This window comes from Pongo pygmaeus, chromosome 16, assembly GCF_028885625.2.
Source record: "Pongo pygmaeus isolate AG05252 chromosome 16, NHGRI_mPonPyg2-v2.0_pri, whole genome shotgun sequence".
Classification (NCBI taxonomy): Eukaryota; Metazoa; Chordata; class Mammalia; order Primates; family Hominidae; genus Pongo; species Pongo pygmaeus.
The window spans coordinates 74,700,981-74,721,436 of record NC_072389.2 but is presented as its reverse complement, the minus strand read 5'-3'; the positions used below and the strand labels follow the sequence as shown (position 1 = coordinate 74,721,436).

At 37.2% G+C, this 20,456-nt stretch overlaps 1 protein-coding gene and 1 pseudogene across 2 annotated transcripts in view; both read right to left on the bottom strand.

Annotated features, from left to right (window-relative positions):
* Positions 1-20,456, bottom strand: part of GLCE (glucuronic acid epimerase) — a 126,939-nt gene that overhangs the window by 93,322 nt on the left and 13,161 nt on the right. The window lies entirely within an intron of this gene.
* LOC129013861 (histone-lysine N-methyltransferase SETMAR-like) overlaps positions 1-20,456 on the bottom strand; it is a 36,637-nt pseudogene that overhangs the window by 3,116 nt on the left and 13,065 nt on the right.

The window sequence follows — 20,456 nt, the reverse complement described above, 5'->3', positions numbered from 1 at the left end:
AGACAATCCAAAAGTGGGTCACAAACCAAAGACCTCAAAGAGAGTATATTTTATGTAAGATTAAAAACTTTGTTCTTCCCACCATCAGAGACCAACTGCATGTCTCTGACCCATATTAAAATTCCTTAGTATAAATCTAGATTCATTTTTGAAGCCTAGTCAGGCTTACTTGGGACTCTCAATCTGCAAATACGGCTGCATGCCCAGTGGGCAACAGCCCACATGGAATTAATGGAATCTGGCCTAGGTAGGGAGAGCCACTGTTTTCTAGGGCCAAGGCCGACTAAACTAAAAATAGGTAAGGCTTCAGTATACATGGTTTTGGCTTTGTGGGACAGTATTTGCTACCCTGAATACTCTTTTCTTCTCTCATTTCTCAGCCAATACTAAGGAACTGACATTTTACATCAGACTTTATTACAACTCCTCCAAAAAAACAGATGGTCAGAGAAGTTTAAATAATCTAACTATGAACGTAAAAAAGACACCTACTCCAAAGGAAATATGTGATCTAGTTAATAATGGTTTGAGACTAATGCCCTAGGTAATAAAAGTGATCTTAGTCTGGAATATCCACTGCAAAGCCTGTACTAGACTGAGGCAAACAAGGCATGTAGGGTACAAAATTTAAGGAGACACTTACTCTCCAGGTAGTACAAGCACAGGATTGACACCTGAGAGTGAGTGTCTCCTTAAATTTTGTACTTTAGGTGCCCCCCTTGCCTCACCCTCCTTGGAGCCCAGATCCACAGTAATACCTAGATGTTCATCAAAGGCATAGGAGATTTTTTGTGAATACAAAAATTTGAAACAAAATCTGAGAAAATCTGAAGTTTGAGATCCTGATCACATGCATCATTATTTTCTGAATATAATAAGAAAAAAGTAAAGGCTTGACATTTTCACACATGATGAGGATGAAGTTGCTTCAGAAAAGGGAAACATTTATGGTATAAATGGAGAAGTATGCAATGTTTATAGGGAGATTTCCACTTCTGAATATAAAGGACAAAGAGGGTCTGGAAATATCCTTCTCCCTAACAACGAGAAATTGGACAAAATAGAGGAAACTATTTGCTGGCACTGAACAAAGGCAGCACAAGTCTATGATACCAGACTATTGCCCTAAAAGGGCAATAATAAGAGGGCCCTCCAGCTTCTGCCTGGAGGTAATTTACAAACAATGGCGCAGGGAGAGGTAACCTCATAAGAACCTAGGAACATTGCTGAATTGAAAAGACACATATCAGAGTTTAGGGAGGCCAAAACAGCTAGAATTCAGGGGGAGACGGAGGGGGCAGATGCCTGAGAGAAGAGATCAACACAGAAAGAGATTCCAAAAAATGCACAGCAGTCCTACTGGATCTTTGGCTGAATACAAGTTATACATGTGGAGGGTGAACCCCCAAGAGGCTGGGCAAAATAAAAAATCAACCTTTAGAAAAAGAAAATTACCAGGAGTTGTAAGATAAACAACTGTCAGTGCTGACAAAGGGCCAGGAATTGTTAAAATTTGTATTACCCAAACTGGTGAAATCTTGCTGAATAGCAGGGCAGCCATGAGTGACTCCAGAAGGACCATGCATTAGAAGTGAGGTTAAATTAGTCCTTAAGGCTTCTCCAGATTCTCCCTGAAGCTGCATAAAAATAAGCCTTGAAAGGATCGAACTTATCTGTAAATAACAGTGGCATACTAGAAAAAAACCAACATCCTTTAAAATAATGCAACCAAATCCAGCAAATAACATAAAATTCACAATGATGAGCATTCGATAAAAAACTATTAGACCTATCAAGAAGCAATAAAATGTGACTTGTGAACTAGAAAAACAGTCAATATTAACAGAACAGAAATGAAAGAGATGATCAAATTAAGAGATGAGAACATTAAAATAGCTATAACAAATGTTTCCTCAACAGCATAAGAGAAAACCCAAACACAATGAGGAGACAAAGAAACATAAAAGAATCAAATAAAACTTCTACATATAAAAAAAATACTTGAAATAAAAATATTATTATGTAAGATTTGTAGCAGATTAGCCACTACAAAAGAAAGTATTAGTAAATTGAACACACAGGAATAAAACTATCCAAAAATGAAGACAAAGAGAAACACACACACACGTAACCCCTCCAAAAAATAAAGATGCCATGACCTCTGTAACAATGTCAGCAATCAACATAACCATAATGAAAGCATGAAAACAAAAAGAGTAGGGCAATATTGGAAAAAATAGCTTCAGAAATGTCCACTTTGTTGAAAACTACAAACCCACAGTTCCCAGAAGTTCAAGCAATATCTAACAGGATAAACACAAACACACATTCACACATACATTGCTGAAAATAATGATAAAGAAAACATTTAAAGCAGCCAGAGGTAAAAAGGTACATTACATTCAAAGGAGCAAAGATAAGTCATCACAGGTTTCTCCTTGAAGCTATACAAGTCAGAAGACAATAAATTAAAATCTACAAAGTACAGAAAAGGAAAAAAACAAGGCAACCTAGTATGCAGGAAAAAGGTAACACAGCAGGCTCAGGAGTGCTATCCTTAGAAAGGCTTACTTGTAAGGTTAGGCCTTGGCTGATGTCTAAGAACTTGAACTTCAAAAGGGTTCCTGACATTCCCTAACTAAAAAGGGTGGTTTACTGTGCCTGAAGTATTTATGCAAACAATATTCTGAACATCTGCTTTCCTTCTTGGAAACTGGAATTTTGCTACATGCTAGGCAGAGGACGCTTACCTGACCAGCTCCCAATAAAAACCTTGGGCACTGAGTCTCTAATGAGCTTCCTGTTCAACTGTATTCACATGTGTTGTCACAATTCATTGTTAAATTAAATGTATCCTGCATGATTCCACTGGGAGAAGATTCATGTAAGCTTGTGCCTTGTTTCCTCCAGACTTCACCCATGAACCTTTCCCATTTGCTAATTTAGCTTTGTATCCTTCTGCTGTGATAAGTCATAACCATGAGTTTGACTATATGCTAAGTCCCAAGTCCTCCTAGCCAACCACCAAACCGGAGGTGATACACTACAATTTGGTACCCAGTAAAAATATCTTTCTGAAATGTTGATGTAATTTTTCAGACACACAAAAGCTGAGAAAATCTGTCACCAGTAGAACTGCACAATAAAAAATGTTGAGAAGGATTTTTTGCAGAAGAAAAATGATACTAAACAAAAACATGGAACTATACAAAGACATGAGGTACAGTGGAGTAAATATGTGGGTAACTATAAAAGATATTTCTTATTTTTACAAATCTTTAAAATAAAATGGTTTAAAACAACCATAATTACAATCTACTGTGGGGTTTTTAACAAATATAGAAGTAAAATATAGAAGTTGTATAATATAATGTGTAGGAACACTGTGTAAGTTAAAGATATAGAATGTAATCCTAGGACAACCACTAAAAAAGAAAAGAGGCAAAGTTCCTAAGACAATAGTGCAAGTAAAATAGAACACTAAAAAGTTCTCAATCCAAAAGAATGCCAAGAAAAGAGATAAAAATGCAAAGAAGAGATGGGACAAATAAAAAACAAATAGCACAACAGTAGACAAAAGTCTAATCATACCAGTCATCATATTAAGACTAAATGGTCTAAACTCCTGACTGAAAGGGATAGAGATTGTCAGATTGTATTTAAAAAGAAGTAAGGCCCAACTATATGCTGTCTACAAGAAACCCATTTTAAATATAAAAACACATAAAGGTTAAAGGATTGTAACTGGGCTAACACTAATCAAAGGAGAGCTAGAGTAGCTATATTAATATCAGATAAAGTATATTTTACAATAAAGATTATTACTAAGAATAAAAAGAATAATTTCATAATGATTAAAGGGATGAATTCATCAAGAAGACAAATCCTAAGCTAGTAACAGAGCTTCAAAATGCCTAAAGCAAAACCTGATAAAATTACAAGCACAAATAGACAAATCCACAATTATTGTCAGATATTTCAACAAATCTCTCAATAATGACACAACTAGTAGACAAAAACTTAGTAAGGACATAGTAAACTTGAACACCACTAGCAACCAACTTGATCTAATTAACATTTATAGAATACACCACCAAATTACAGCAGAATACACATCTTTTCAAGTACACATGGAACAACACCCCAACTCAGACCATATTCTGAGCCATAAAACATTCTCACTAAGTTTCAAGGATTTCGAAGCATGCAAAGTATATATTCTCTGATCCCAATAAAATTATATTAGAAATTAAAATCAGAAAAATATCTAAAAAAAAATCTCCAAACATCTGGAAACTAAACAATATACTTCTAAATGTTAGAAAAGAAGGTCTCAAATCAGTGACCTAGGCTTTCACTTTAGGAAATTAGTTGGGGCCTACTGGAGGGTGGAGAATGGGATGAGGGAGAGGATCAGGAAAAATAACTAAAGGGTGCTAGGCTTAATACCTGAGTGACAAAACAATCTGTACAACAAACCTCCATGACACAAGTTTACCTATATAACAAACCTGCACATGTACCCCTGAACTTAAAATAAAAGTTAAAAAAAATTAGAAAGAGAAAAGCAAGCTAATCCTAAGCAGTAAGTGTGTCTTCCTCTTCTGAAGGGAAGTACGCAGGAGAAGCAAGAAAAGATAGATGAGCAGGAATGAAAAACATACACGTACAACAGAAAAGAAATAGAAAAAAGTCAACAAAACCAAAAGCTGGTTCTTTGAGATCAGTACAATGCAAAATGGTAAAGCCACTTTGGAAGACAGTTTGGCAGTTTCTTACAAAACTAAATATACTCTTACCATATGATCCAGCAATCATGCTCCTTGGTAGTGACCCAAATGAGTCGAAAACGTATGTCCTTATGTTTATAGCAGTTTTATTCATAATTGCCCAAACGTGGAAGCCACCAATATGTCCTTCAGTAGGTGAATGGATAAATAAACCGTGGCACATCCAGACAATGGAATATGATTCAGCGCTAAAGAGAAATGAGCAATCATGCCATGCATGAAAAGACATGCAAGAACCTTAAATGTATATATTACTACGTGAAAGAAGCCAATCTGAAAAGGTGACATACTATATGATTTCAACTGTATGAAACTTTGGAAAAGGCAAAGACTATGGAGAGAGTGAAAGATCAGTGGTTGCCAGGGGTTAACTGGGAGGTAGGGATAAACAGGTGGAGCACAGAGGATTTTTAGGAGAGTGGAACTATTTTGTATGATAATATGATAATGGTAGATATAGGCCATTACACATTTGTCAAAACCCACAGAGTGTACAACATCAAGAGTGAACCCCAATGTAAATTATGGACTTTGGGTGATAATGATACATCACTGTAGGTTCAGTTGTAACAAATATACCACTTCTGGTGTGAAATGTTGAAGTGGGAAAGGCTGGTGGGGGGGATATAAGAACTCTGTATTTTCCACTCAATTTTGCTGTGAACCTAAAACTGCTCTAAAACAATAAAGTTTATTTAAAAATTTTTATTAAGTCAATGAAAGCAAATGCTGGCTCTCTGAGATCAATAAAATTAATAAATCACTAGCCAGACTAATGGGGGGGGGGGTGGAGAGAAAATATATAAATTACCAATATCACAAGTGAGAGAGATAAAGACAGACATTAAAAAGGTAAGAGAATGTCATGAGCAACTTGATGTCAATAGATTTAACAATTTAGATGAAACAGACAAATTCGATGAAAGACAAATTATAAAGCTCACTCAAGAAGAAACACATAACCTGAATAACCTTACATATATTAAAGAAATTGAAATTACAGTTAAAAACCACCCCACAAAGAAAACTTCCAGGTCCAACTGACTTCACTGGTCAATTCTAACAAACATTTAAGGAAGAAATAACACTAATTCTAAAAGGCTTATCCAGAAAATTGAAGAAGAGAGAACACTTCTCAAGTCATTCTACAAGGCCACCATGACCCTGTATCAAAACCGAACTAAGATATTATAAGAAAACTATAGACCAATTTTCCTATGAATATAGATGCAAAAATACTTAATATGACATAAATCAAATCCAACAATATGTAAAAAGTACAATACCTCATGACCAAGTTGTATTTTTTGTTTTGTTTTGTTTTGGTTTTTGTTTTGAGACGGAGTCTCACTCTGTCGCCCAAGCTGGAGTGCAGTGGCGATCTTGGCAACCTCCACCTCCCAGTTCAAGTGATACTCTGCCTCAGACTCCTGGGTAGCTAGGACTACAGGCATGCACCACCAGGCCCAGCTAATTTTTTTTGTTTTGTTTTGTTTTTTGAGATGGAGTCTCGCTCTGTCACCCAGGCTGGAGTGCAGTGGGGCGATCTCTGATCACTACAACCTCTGCCTCCCAGGTTCAAGCGATTCTCCTGTCTCAGCCTCCTGAGTAGCTGGGACTACAGGTGCGTGCCACCATGCCTGGCTAATTTTTTGTATTTTTAGTAGAGATGGGGTTTCACCGTGTTGGCCAAGCTGGTCTCGAACTCCTGACTTCAAGCAATCCACCCACCTGGGCCTCCCAAAGTGCTGAGATTGCACAGGTGAGCCACCATGGCCGGCCCCAAGTAGTGTTTATATGAAAAAAAGCAAGGTTAGTTTAACATTTGAGAATCAATCAATGTAAACAAAACCAAACAAAAACCTTTTATATAGGCTTCTATTCCTTAATGTAGTACACATTTTCATTTTCTTATTCTTTAAATTGTACATTCATGTTAATGTTTTTCTTCATCTGCAAAATGATAATAACATCTTCAAAGAGTTGTATAATTAAATGAAAGCAGGTATGAAAAATGCCCACTGAGGGTAAAAGGGAAGGAGAAAGCAGGATTTCTCCATTATCGTAATTTTGTTTACTTAATCTCTATGTTTCAATGTTTCCTTTTGTAAAATGGGGACAATAATACTCTCTCATCAGGTTGAAGGGAGAATTAAATGATACAAATGTTAAATGTTTGGTATGCTTGTACATAGTAACACAGTCAACATACATTAGTATCTTTTCCTTTCAAGGCTTATATATATTAATAGTATCTCTTATGTAAAAGAAAAAAAATATGGTAAGATGAGTCTTTTCATTTAGAAAAAGCTATGGCCCCAAGTCTAACATGACAGATAACAGTGACTAGCTCAAAACAAAAAGGTGAATGTCAACAATTTAAGAAGCATATATATCCAGTTTCAAACCAATAGTAATGAGATACAGAAACTATAGCTAATACAGTTTATTAACATACTCAGATTCACCATGAACATTAACCTAAGACATGAATAGATAAATTAGTTTTTTATAAGTCAAATTCTTTAGTGTCATCTTAATTTCATTCTACTCCAAATATGAAGTCTTGCTCTTGAGGGTTCTCAGCAATGAAATGTGCTGTCTCTTTTGGTAATAACAACCAAACTTCACCCAGTGTGAAACCCTGGGATTCTTCAAAAGAATGATATTCCAAGAAAGGAAAAAAAAAAGTGTATATGAGAAAACAGTCAATAATTTGAATAAATGCATCTGTCATACCTTGTAAGCTACATAAAGCCCTAAAGCTTATGATACCTAGTTGATACTTTTAAAACAGCTTTAGCCAGAAAAGGGGCAAAAATTTAAGTAAAAAAAATTCTAGGGAATACTTGAGAAGTAGCCATTGGATACACTAACTAGTAGCTAACTACTCATTAAGCATCTACTTTCAAAAAAGCTGCACACATCCTTATCTTCTTCTGTTACACCTTAGATACTCAGAAACTAAGATCAACTATTTTTTGGCATCAGAATTTTCTGTGTTATTCAGGTTTCCTCTCTTTAACTGCCTACAGTTTACTATTAGAATATAATAATTCAGGCAATTTAAAATTGTTTGCTACTCTATATTTATCAAATTGCTTTCATATTAGCTTATTTAACTCTGCAGCATTATGATATATATACATTGGTTTTCATTCATGGTTCCTGGCTCCTAACCCCCATAGCCCTTGTTTGTCTTTTGTTACAATGCTGAGGGTGTGAGGCCTCAGAGGCAGGCCTCCGACCTTCTCCTCTTCTCCTTTTACCGGCTCTATAGCAGGACTTTAATCTTCCCAGCCTCTCTGACAGTGGGTCTTAAGACCCTCCAGAGAGGGTCTTGCCTCATACCCTGGAGGAAGGAATGTTGATGTCATGAGGCTTCTTTAAAAACCCAAGAAAACTAGTTCAGAGAGCTTCTGGATAGCTGAACATATGGAGGTTCCCAGGGGGTAGCATACCCAGGGAGGACATGAAAGCTCCGCATCCCTTCCCCCATACTTCACCCTATGCATCGCTTCATCTGTATCCTCTACATATATCCTTTATAATAAACCAGTAAAGGTAAGTAAGTATTTCCCTGAGTTCTGTGCACCACTCCAGCAAATTAATTGAGCCCAAAGAGGAAGTGGGCCCAAAGAGGAACCCAACTTGAAGCCAGTCGGTCAGAAGTTCCAGAGGCCCAGATTTGCAACTGATGTCTGAAGGATGGTGTGGCCCGGACTTGTGACTGGTATCTTAAGGATAGGTTGGCATGTTCTTAAATTCTCCAGGTAGACAGTGCCAGAATTGAACTGGAGGATACCCAGCTGATGTGCACTGCTTGGTGTGTAGGGGAAAACCCCCACACCTTTGGTCACAGAAGTCTTCTTCTGTATTGATGATTATTTTTGTGGTGGTGTGGGAATAGAAAAAAACACAGTTTGAGAGTTTTCGCTACACTAACTCCAATAAAAACAACTTGACGAGAAGACAGGTAGTTCTCTCCAGGCTTACAGAGAAGCAAGCAGAAGGTCTGAGATGAAGTTATCTGCCCATGATCACACAGATCTGGAAAGCAGTGGAGCTAGAATTAGAAACGTAATCACAACCCAGTCCACTTTCCACTTTACCACAATGCTTCAGGCAACCTTTGACAGAGAGAAAGGAAATACAAATCAAATTACTAAAGTTTCTATGTAAATGATAGCTAAGTCAATTACTGGAGGTTGAAAGAGGTTGAAAACTATTGGTTATAAGGAGGTACAGATTCAAATTTGCCAACTATCTTCAATCTTTTCACTATTCCAGCATTTTTCCCTTTTTGCAGAAAGGAATGCTTAATAATGGCCCTACTCTCTATATGACAGAAAGCTCTCAACATGGCAATTAAACCAATAAAGTATGATGAAGCACATTTTAACTCACTATAAAAATGTAACAGGTAAGAATGAATAAAGAACCTCAGAGCATTAGAACACAACCAAGGCAAACACTGTAAGCAGACATTGTGACTGTGTTCTCCAATATCCACGCCACAACTCTGAGTGGCAAAAACTGGGAGAACTAACTTTAGCTCAATGGTGGATCTATCCTCACTGCCAGAAACTGACTCAGATATGAGGAGGAATCATGTCAATCAGATAGGAGAAGAGGTAGAAAAGGTTTGCTGGTGGCCTCTGGTTAAGGTTGTCCTTTCTGTTAGGAGGGAGCCAGAATTTTTCCTCCTTATAGAACATATAGCTCCTTCCTGGTAACCACTGTATGAAGAGAATCTGAGAATCCCACCCTGGAATAAAGCCAGCACTGTGGACAGCAGAGTGGAACAATGGAAATGATCTGAATCTTTGGTGTCTTCATTAAGGTACTAAACTGACTAATCCTAAAGACTGCCTTTCCTCTGGACTTCTAGTTATGTTAAGCTAATAAATTTCTTCATTGTGTAAGGTTGTTTGAATTGGGCTTTCTGATACCTAAAGTTGAAAGACACCTAACTGAAACATATTAGTGATATAATACATGTAGCTGATGGAAAGCAAAAGGTGCTTAAGAACCAACATGGCCTCTTGGATTTCTAAAAATATTTTAAGAACACTGTTATTCTATTAGTGGGTAATTTAAATGTAGTAATATAAACTAGGTGAAAAAATTCTAGAAATACTTTGGGAAAGAGATGAAAGAGCTCTATGCTTATTTTTTATAATTAATATTTTTCTCTGATTTGGGTATTCCTGAAAGACTTGGTGGGAGGTAGGATTCATAACGGAGGAATGTCATTATTCCGCATTGCATGCCCAGACCTACAACTAAATTGAAGAAGTGGCTGGGAAGCTGTAACAAAAATCATTATTAATGGTTCAGGATCAGTATTAAGCCATGTCCTACTGATTTCAATATTGGGATTGATGTTCATTCTATGAAAAATTCCTGGATGTTAAAATATAGAGAATGCCTATAAATTCTACATGATACTAAAAGGGATGTGACTACGAAGACATCAAACTGGAATAAACCTTAAATTCTAAACTGCACTAGAGTTTTTGCTATTCTCCAACATCAAATAATGTACCTTTTGTGACTCTGTTTCTGGTGTTTCCTCTATTTGGGATGTTCTTCACTGGTTCTACTAGTTAAAGTCATTCTTGCTCTAACTACAACTTGGTTCTCTGTTATCAGCATTTCCCCTGAAGCTTTCTCAAGTGTTATGTGTTATCCCTCCTAACTCCTCATACCACAGGGCCTGGATGTGAAGGTAGGTCTTCTTGATCCTATTGACCTAAAGGAAGAAACTGAAGTAAAATTAATATAGAGAATTTATTTGAGCCAAGGTTGAGACCTGCAGCCTAGGACACATTTCCAAGTTGCCTTGGGGAGTGCCCCATTCAGCCTTTGTTACCAGCAGGTTTTTAAAGGCAAAGGGGGACAAGGAGCAGACTGATACACAATTGTTTGGCAGGAGTTCTCATTGGTTTACAGAAATAGCATTGATTAGTGATTGACTATATATTGTCGAACTATAGGGTATGAGTTATGGCGTCTAGCACATGGCATTTTATGGCTACTTGGTATCAGTCTAGAGCCCACACAGCATGTGGCTTCCAGAGGTAATTATTTCATTTCAGTGCCTCTCTAGGCCTGATAATGGTGGCTCAGTTCCTCAGATTAAAAGCTTCTATTCTTTCTCAATCCTAGTTGCCCATTCCAGACAATTCTTCCTAACTGTTCCCTAAAAACATTCAAACTGAAATCTCATCATCAGACTGTAGCCGTTCTTTATTGCAGTTATCTATCAAGCTCTCCACTTTATTTCTTGAAGATTTTAGCTGCTTGCTCATTACACCATCATTATTGTCATAATGCTTGAGAATCTCATCATCCACACAATCCTTTCCAAATTCTTGCTTGTCAGTTTCTTATTATCAGAAAGGAAGTTCTGCCCTTCAGTAGATCTAGGATCTTCCACTGATCCTACCCTCAACCCTATTTTATACTCATTCCCATACAGTCAAACCTTAAACCTTCTCAATTTCAATAAATGCAACCCTTCCAAAATGCCATTTTTTGTTTTGTTTTGTTCTGAGACAGGGTCTCACTCTGTCGCCCAGGCTGGAGTGCAGTGGTGCAATCACAGCTCACTGGACTCAAGTGATCCTCCCACCTCAGTCTCCTGAGTAGCTGGGACTACAGGCACGCACCGCCACACCCGACTAATTTTTGTATTTTTTGGTAGAGACGGGGTTTCACCATGTTGGCCAGGCTGGTCTCAAACTCCTGACCTCAAGTGATCCACCTGCCTCAGCCTCCCGAAGTGCTAGGATTACACGCATGAGCCACCACGCCCAGCCTCAAAATACCATTTTTAAGTATCACACTCTGATACCAGCTCACTACCTCTAATATCCTAACTCCAAAAATCTGCCAACCCAACAGACCTGTAGTCCACTAATCTGACGACTTCTGCACTTCCTTTTACCTTCCCATGTCCTCAATCCCCTTCTTACCCAAATTAAATCCATATTCAATCATTTACTCACTTCCTTCCTTTGCATACACGCTTCACTACTTGTCTTCCTTCTGACTATGTCAATCTTGCTTGGCTAAAGTTGTTACCAATGCAATTTTCTGCCTATTCTATGTTGATACCTACAGAGCTGCATGTGGCTGGATGGACTCTCTCTCTTTCTCTCTCTCTCTCTCTTTCAGTGCAATTTTCTGCCTATTCTGTGTTGATACCTACACAGCTGCATGTGGCTGGATGGACATGCACTCTCTCTCTCTCTCTCTCTCTCTCTCTCTCTCACACACACACACACACACACAAATACACAATGTCTGATAAATTGGTTTCTCTTTAAATTCGTGGCCAGGAACCTCAAATGAGTTTCCTTAATGCTGACTGACAATTATACCTTATTTTCCTGATGCATACATTCTGCCACTCTCTTACATAACTATTTCATACTTTTAGCTCCTCAATCTTCCATCACCTTCCCTCTCATCCTCACTTTTATCTTATGACCCTGTGTCCTATTTTACTAATAAAATACTAGAAGCAATAAGAAAAGAACTTCTACAAACTCTCAAACCACATCTACCTAACTACGTCTGTGCCCACATATTCTGATTCCTCTTTCATTACTAGCGTGAACTATTTCTGCTCTACCCAAGACCTAACCTTTTTACTTATGCACTAGATCTCCATTAACCACCACTACCTCTTCATCTATCCCACCAAATTTTTCATTTTTTTCTCAGCCTCCTACAAACACGTCAAAACAAAAACAAAAAACAAAAAAACTCTTTGAACATCTCTCTTAAGTTACTATTCTATTTCTCTCCCTCCCTCTTCAGCAAAATTCCTCAGAAAAATGATTCTTTCTGCATGTCTCCAATTTCTCACTTCCCTTTCTCTTGAATCCATTCCAATGAGTCTATTTCCCCACCACTCTATCAAACCTGCTCTTGTCAGAATCACTAATGAATTCCACATTGCAAACTAGAATGACCAATTCAATTACCAGTTCTCTTTACTGGAACTATGAGCAGCATCTGACAAGAGGTTCATTACTCCCTCCTCTCAAAACACTTTCTTCATTGGCTTCCAAGATTCCATGTTCTCCTGGTCTTCCTCTTGCCTCAGTGATTTTTCCTTCTAAGTTTCCTTTGCTAGTTCTTCATTTCCCAACCTTTAAATGTTGTAGTGCCCCAAATCTCTGTCCTGGACCTTCGCCTCTTTATGCTTACTCCCTTAGTGAAGTCATCTGATCTGATTTCTTTAAATAGCATCTATACATAATTCCCAAACTTAAACCTCTAGCCCATTCCTTTCCTTTGAACTCTAGACTCAGAGAGTTAGCAGTCGTCTCACTTAGAATACCTAAGATATATCTTAAATTTACTTTGTCCAAGATCCAACTTCTCTCCTCCAAAATCTTCCATCATAGTTTTACCCACAACAGCAAATGGGTAACTAGCCTTCTAGGTGCTCAGACCACAAACTTTTTATCACCCTTAACCTCTGTGCCTCCCTCTTTTTTCTCTCCCTGCTTCCTGGTCCCCCAAATCCTGTTGACCTCAAAATGTCAATTACTCACCACCTCCACTACTACCATTTTGGTCCAAGCCATCACCTCTCACCTGAATTACTGCAACAGTCTCCTAGATGGTTTCACTGCTTCTGCCCTTGTTCTCCTTTAGCCTACTCTCAACAGTTGCCAGACTGATTCTTTAAAAGTCCAATCATGTCACTATTCTGTTCCAACTCATCCAATGTCTTTCTATACCACATATCACTTAGTCTAAAAGCTGAAGTCCTTAAAATGGTCTATAAGACCTTGCTTGACCTGGCACCACAACCAGCCCATCACCAGTGCCATCATTACCTTTCTGACTTCATCCTACATTATCCAGTCCTTTACTCAACTCCAATGACAAGCTTCTTCAAATGTAAATACTGCAGGCATGCTCCAACCTCAGAGACTTGGCATTTGCTATTCCCTGGGCCTAGAATGATTTGTATTTGTGTCATATCTCCTTCACTGACTGTCTTCATGATATTTAAAAGTCACCTTATCAGTGAATTTTCCTGGCCATCCTTTAGAGAAGTGTAACTCCTCCCATACTTTATTCCCCCTTCCCTGGTTTATTTTTCCTCTTTACTACTTATCTTCCAACATGCTGTAAACTTACTTTTTTTTTAATTCTCTTATCTAAAATGTATGTCTTCTCAGGGTAGGGGTAGGGATTTTTACCTGTTTTGTTCACTGAGGTACTTACAGAGTCTAGAGCAGTGCCTAGCATAAAATGGTCAAATATTTGATAAATGAATAAAATCACAGCCCTCCTTCAAGGATGATGCCAAATTATCCACAGTATTAAGACTATACTAAAAGGGATCACTAAAAAAAATCTTTCTTTCAACTTTCTTATTTTATACATCTAGTTAGTTAGTGGTGTTTAAGCAGAATCAGAACTATAGCCAGTTCTCCTTATAACTATACTAATTATTTCCATGAAGATTTTTCTCATCCTTTTTTAATATTTGATCACTCATAACTCTCAAAGCAATAAATACGTTCTTTTGGCACTTGTTATTGTTTTGGTTTTTGAGACAGAGTCTCACTCTGTTGTCCAGGCTGGAGTGCAGTGGCGCATTCACGGCTCACTGCAACCTCCACCTCCCGGGCTCAAGCAATTCTTGTGCCTCAGCCTCCTGAGTAGCTGGGACTACAGGCATGCACCACCACGCCCAGCGAATTTTTGTATTTTTAGTAGAGACAGGGTTTCGCCATGTTAGCCAGGCTGGTCTTGAACTCCTGACCTCTCAAGTGATCCGCCCGCCTTGGCTTCCTGAAGTGCTGGGATTGCAGGCATGAGCCACTGCACACAGCCACTTGTTTTGTTCTTTGTACTGAATTGTTGGTATATCTCTATTATCTCCCCTATAAAACTATATGCTCTTTAAGGCCAGGAGTTACGTTGCCAGTGGTCAGGATGAGAGATATGACTATATAGGGATGGCACAGGGATTTCTGTTGTGATGAAACAGTTCTGTATCTTGACTGTGGTGGTCAAAACTACACATGATAAAACTGCAAACAATTACACACATACAATGAGTACCTGTAAAACTGGTGAAATCTGAATAAAGTCTTTGGATTGTACCAACATCAATTTCATGGTTTTGATAGTGCACTAGGGTTATATAAGATGTTATCAGCAGGGTTTGAAATTGGATGAAGGGTATATGGTACCTCTCTGCACGAATTTTCCAACTTTCTGTGAATCTATAATTACATACTACAATTTTTTTTAATGTAATATTCTCTTGACAAGAAATAAATACTCAAGCAGTATAAAAGTGTACACAACCAAACCCAACCACAGTCACACCGAGATCTGATTTCCAATCTCCTGGTCCCTTCTTTTAGTCCCTCTTCAGAAGGAACTATTCCCTTTCTTGTGTATCCTTCTAGAAAAATCTATGCATTTTGAAGCAAAATATGTTTATTAATGTGTGCATATGCATGTGTATTTACACCAACACATACACAACTTATTTATAGCAATATAAGCGGCATACCATAAACACTGCTCTGCAACTTACTTTTTTTTTAACCCAATAATGTGTCTTAGAGATAAGCTTATGGAGAAGTGCTCCTTCTTTCTTTTTTTATGACTATATGACATCCTATTGTGTGGCTATATCATCATTTATTTAACCAGACCCCTACTAAGAGTCACTTATGTTTTTTGATAATATAATTAATACTATAAAGAGCAAAGATAAATTATTTAAAATTGAATGAAAAAGTATGAACATTTATCATTTTAAGATGTAAAGTCAACTTGTCCTCCAAAGAAATTGCACAATTTGTGTTCCTGCCTACAGTATATAACTGTGATTCTAGATATCTTTGCCAGTGCTGTGTATTATTGAGCTTTTTAATCCTTGTCAATCTGATAATCAAAAAATGTTCTCGTTTAAATTTGCATTTGAATAATAATAAAAATAAACTTTCATAGAGCACTTACTGTGTGTCAGATATTGTTCTGAGAACTTCACATATATTAACTTATCTAATACTCGTAACAGTCCCTTGAGGTAGATGATATTGCTATTATTAGCCACATTTTACTGATGAGAAAACTGAAGCACAGGAAGGTTAGGGAACTTGATCACACTGATTGTTAGAGAACATGCAAACCCAAGCAGACTGACTCTAGAGGTTTAAATTTTAAACAATATATTAAGTTTTTTGTCCAGCTTTCCAAAAATATTTTCTTATGCTTAAAGCCATTTGTATATTTTTTTGATATTAGCTACATGGTTTTGTCCTCTGCCCATTTTTCTGCTGGATTTTTTATCTTACTCTTACCAAGTTACAAGATCTCTTTGTGTATTAAGAAAATTAGCCCTTTATGATAAATATGTTATTTCCAAAAAAGGTAAAACAGATACCTACCCTGTGACCTGGTCATCCTATTTAACCAAAAGAAATGAAAATGTATGTCCGTATAAAGACTCATACACTAATATTCATAACAGCTTTATTTGTAAATAAAACTGTAAATAACCCAAATGCTCATCAGCAAATGAATGATAAATTTTGGTATATCCATATAATGGAATATTACTGCAAAAAATGAATGAATTATTTATACATGCAACAACAGAGAAGAATCTCAAAATAATTATGTTGAGTGAAAAAAGCCAGACTATAAAGAAAAGTACATACTGTGTAATTCCATTTATATAAAACTCTAGAAAATACAAAACAATCAATCTGTATTTACATTAAGTAGATCAATGGTTACTTTGAGATGGTGGAGTGTGGAGGGGCATGAAGTAAAGATAATAAAGGGGCATGAAGAAACTTCTGGAGATGATGGGTATGGTCACTATTTTGAATGTGGTAATGATTTCACAGGTATATACCTACATCAAAACTTACTAAATTGTGTAATTCACTATATGCCAGTTATACTTCAGTGAAGCTGTTAGACAAAGGGACTCATAACATATTGTACTATTGTTTTAAAAATTATCAAGAAATGGTGATGTCTCCTGTTTAACTTCCTTTATATTTATCATAAAGAACACAAGCAAGGCCGGGCGCAGTGGCTCACACCAGTAATCTCAGCACTTTGGGAGACCAAGGCAGATGGATCACCTGAAGTCAGGAGTTTGAGACCAGCCTGGTAACATGGCAAAACTCTGTCTCTACTAAATTAGCTGGGCGTGGTGAAACCCCGTCTCTACTAAAATACAAAAATTAGCTGGGTGTGGTGGCGCATGCCTATAATTCCAGCTACTCGGAAGGCTGAGGCACAAGAATCGCTTGAACCTGGAGGCAAAGGTTGCAGAGAGCCGAGATTGCACCATTGCACTCCAGCCTAGGTGACAGAGAGACTCTGTCTCAAAAAAAAAAAAAAAAAAAGCAAATATGAAATGTTACTGATTCAGCTTTGAAACATTATCCACTTCTTTTTTCAAAGTCATAGTTCAATTTGAGAGTGTCCTGATTCTAGTCTAAGTCTCAAGAACCAACTAAAACAACTCTTCCAGTTGTGGTGGACATTGTACAATCAAAACAAAACAGAAATTTAATGCAGAGATTGAGAAACTACAATCATTATCAGTTATTCAATTTCAAATTCTTGAGTACATCAAAATGGCCTAAGTCATTCATTCATTTATTCCACTAAGATACATTTGAAATCTGCTATGTATGAGGCACTGTTAAATGCTAGGAATAAAGTGGCAATAGAATGTCATGAAGATAAGACAATTTAAGAGCCTACCCTGAATGTCACTGATCTGCTTTATGCTAAGTTAATGTTATAAATATGTACTTAAAGTTATACAAAAATGTTACTTTTTATTTGTATTCTATATTGCGGTGCCATATAGATGTTTGGGGAAAAAAACAAAAATGGGCCAGGGGTGGTGGCTGACGCATGCCTGTAATCCCAGTACTTTGGGTGGCTGAGGTGGGCAGATCACCTGAGGTCAGGAGTTTGAGACCAGCCTGGCCAACATGGTGAAACTCTGTCTCTACTAAAAATACAAAAATTAGCCAGGTGTGGTATTGCCCACCTGCAGTCCAGCTACTTGAGAGGCTGAGGCAGGAGAAGCGCTTGAACCCAGGAGGTGGAGATTGCAGTGAGCCCGAAATCACACCACTGCACTCCAGCCTGGGCAAAAGAATGAGAACCTGTCTCAAAAAAAAAAAAAAAAAACAAGGTTCCACTGAAAACTACTAGACCACAAAATTTAACTCCTTTTAGACTTTAATATGTGGAATGCAAAAACAATCAATCCCATGCCAAATAAAAAGTGGCTCTGAATTATCAATTTTTCATTATTTCAATTATTTGAGAGATATACCATTAGTATATAATGCACATGTAGCTTCTAAAAATGAGTAAGTGAACAGTGTTACATGACAAAGTACAATGTAACATTTGCCAGCCAGTATACTCACCTCCCTAGTTGTGATTTGATGTTTTCCTGCTCAAGGGTTCTAAGGTTATATACTCGGTAAATTCACACATTTCCTGAGTGTCTTCAGAAACTTTATTTGTTTTAATTTAAGTAAAATAACTGGAAAATAGCAATTTACATTGCAGAGATGCCCCCACATGAAGAAGCAGTAAAAGCCTATCACGTAACAGGAAGTCATTAGCTTCAGTGAAGAAGGCAAACAGATCTCTGATATGGACCCAAACTTCCCCTGAGCAAAAGCCAATCAAAACAAAATATGACAATGCTACCTTGATTTTAAAACATGCTAAGTCTGGAACACCCACTGGGTATGACAAGTATTTTGTACGGGGAATGAAGAATATACAAAACGAAGCTGATGACCATAAACTAATTTCATCAACAGCTCAATTAGATGTTGTCACAGACATACTTCTTAAACATGTTAAAATATATTCTATTTTATTCATTAAACTTTTTGGTGCTCATATGAATGTAACAAAGTAAAAAGTACACTACTGAGGTACAGTAAGTACATTTATTAGAATGTATCTCCTGATTTTCTAACAAGAAATTTCATTTTGAAATACACATTTTAAAATTATTTGCCACTTCTGAGGGCTAATGACAAAGACATTGGCATATGCATTGAAAAACAACTAAAGGGAGACTCCAAAATTTAGGAGATGGTGGTATTAAGAATGTGAGGATGATGGAAAAATCTTTTTCTTTTTTTCAGTTTTTAAAGTGGGTATATTACTATTACTTGTAAATTTTACAATACATCAGATGAAGACTAAAGATCATATTGCTAAAGACAAAAAGTAGAAACTAAACATGGAAATTCTGCATAGGCTTTTTCTTATGCTATTAAGAGTTTCAACATTAGCTAAAATTCAACCACTGAGTCTCTAAATTTTAATTTCATTAAGTAGTTTTCAAGCCCCAGTAAAAGAGTCTTCAAGGGGCTTATAATCCTGTTAATTTTTTTAAAAAAACCTTACATATTATAAAGCAATTAGTAACAGTATACGATATAGTACTAATAGATTACCAAACTGTTAGAAAAGAAAGAAAAATATCAGTGTTGGACACAGGAACCTGAGATGACTTTAAAAAAATGGATCAGGGTTAAGTCCTGAAAATTAGACTTTAGATGGGCTTAAAGAAAGAGAGTATTCTCAGGATAAAAAAATATGAAGGTCATGAAGGCCAAAAAAAGCTCTTGATTTGTGTAAGGGATGACAGTGAATAAAATGGTTTACTGTTCCATTTTAGATTTAAACAACTGAATCATTTAGAAGTTAATAACCTTTGGGGTTTTTTTGTTTGTTTTGTTTTGTTTTGTTTTGTTTTTTAGACATAGTTTCACTCCTGTCGCCCAGGCTGGAATACACTGGCATGATCTCAGCACACTGCAACCTCCACCTCCCGGGCTCAAGTGATTCTGCTGCTTCAGCCTCCTGCATAGCTGGGATTACAGGCGCCCACCACCATGCCCAGCTAATTTCTGTATTTTTAGTAGTGATGGGGTTTCACCATGTAGGCCAGGTTGGTCTCAAACTCCTGACCTCAGGTGATCTGCCCACCTTTGCCTCCCAAAGTGCTGGGATTACAGGCATGAGTGGTTTCAGTTTTTGACATTAACATTTTTTTAGATACACAGAAGAGGAACCACAAGCATTTGAATTTAATGATACTTATGCCATCATCTTTAAAAGCAACTTCAATTAGTCTGTGACATTTCTAAAACAAGACTAAAATCTTGTTTCCTTTGGAATTGTGAATAAACTTTTTTAAAAATCATCTAAGGCCAGGTATGGTGGCTCATGCCTATAATCCCATCACTTTGGGAGGCCAAGGCAGGTGGATCACTTTGAGCTCAGGAATTGAAGACCAGCCTGGGCAACATGGCAAAGCCCCATCTCTACAAAAATACAAAAATTAGCTGGGTGTGGTGGCATGAGCCTGTAGTCCCAGCTACCTGGGAGGCTGAGACTGGAGGATCACTTTAGCCCAAGAAGCAGAGGTTGCAGTGAGCCAAGATCACACCACTGCACACCAGCCTGGCTGACAGAGTAAGACTCTGTCTCAAAAAAATATAAAATCTAGTTAAATTATTTCATATTATAATTTCAGATTTTGATTATCAGGAAGGTATCATTCTCCCTAATAGAATCTGATACTATATGAAGCCATAA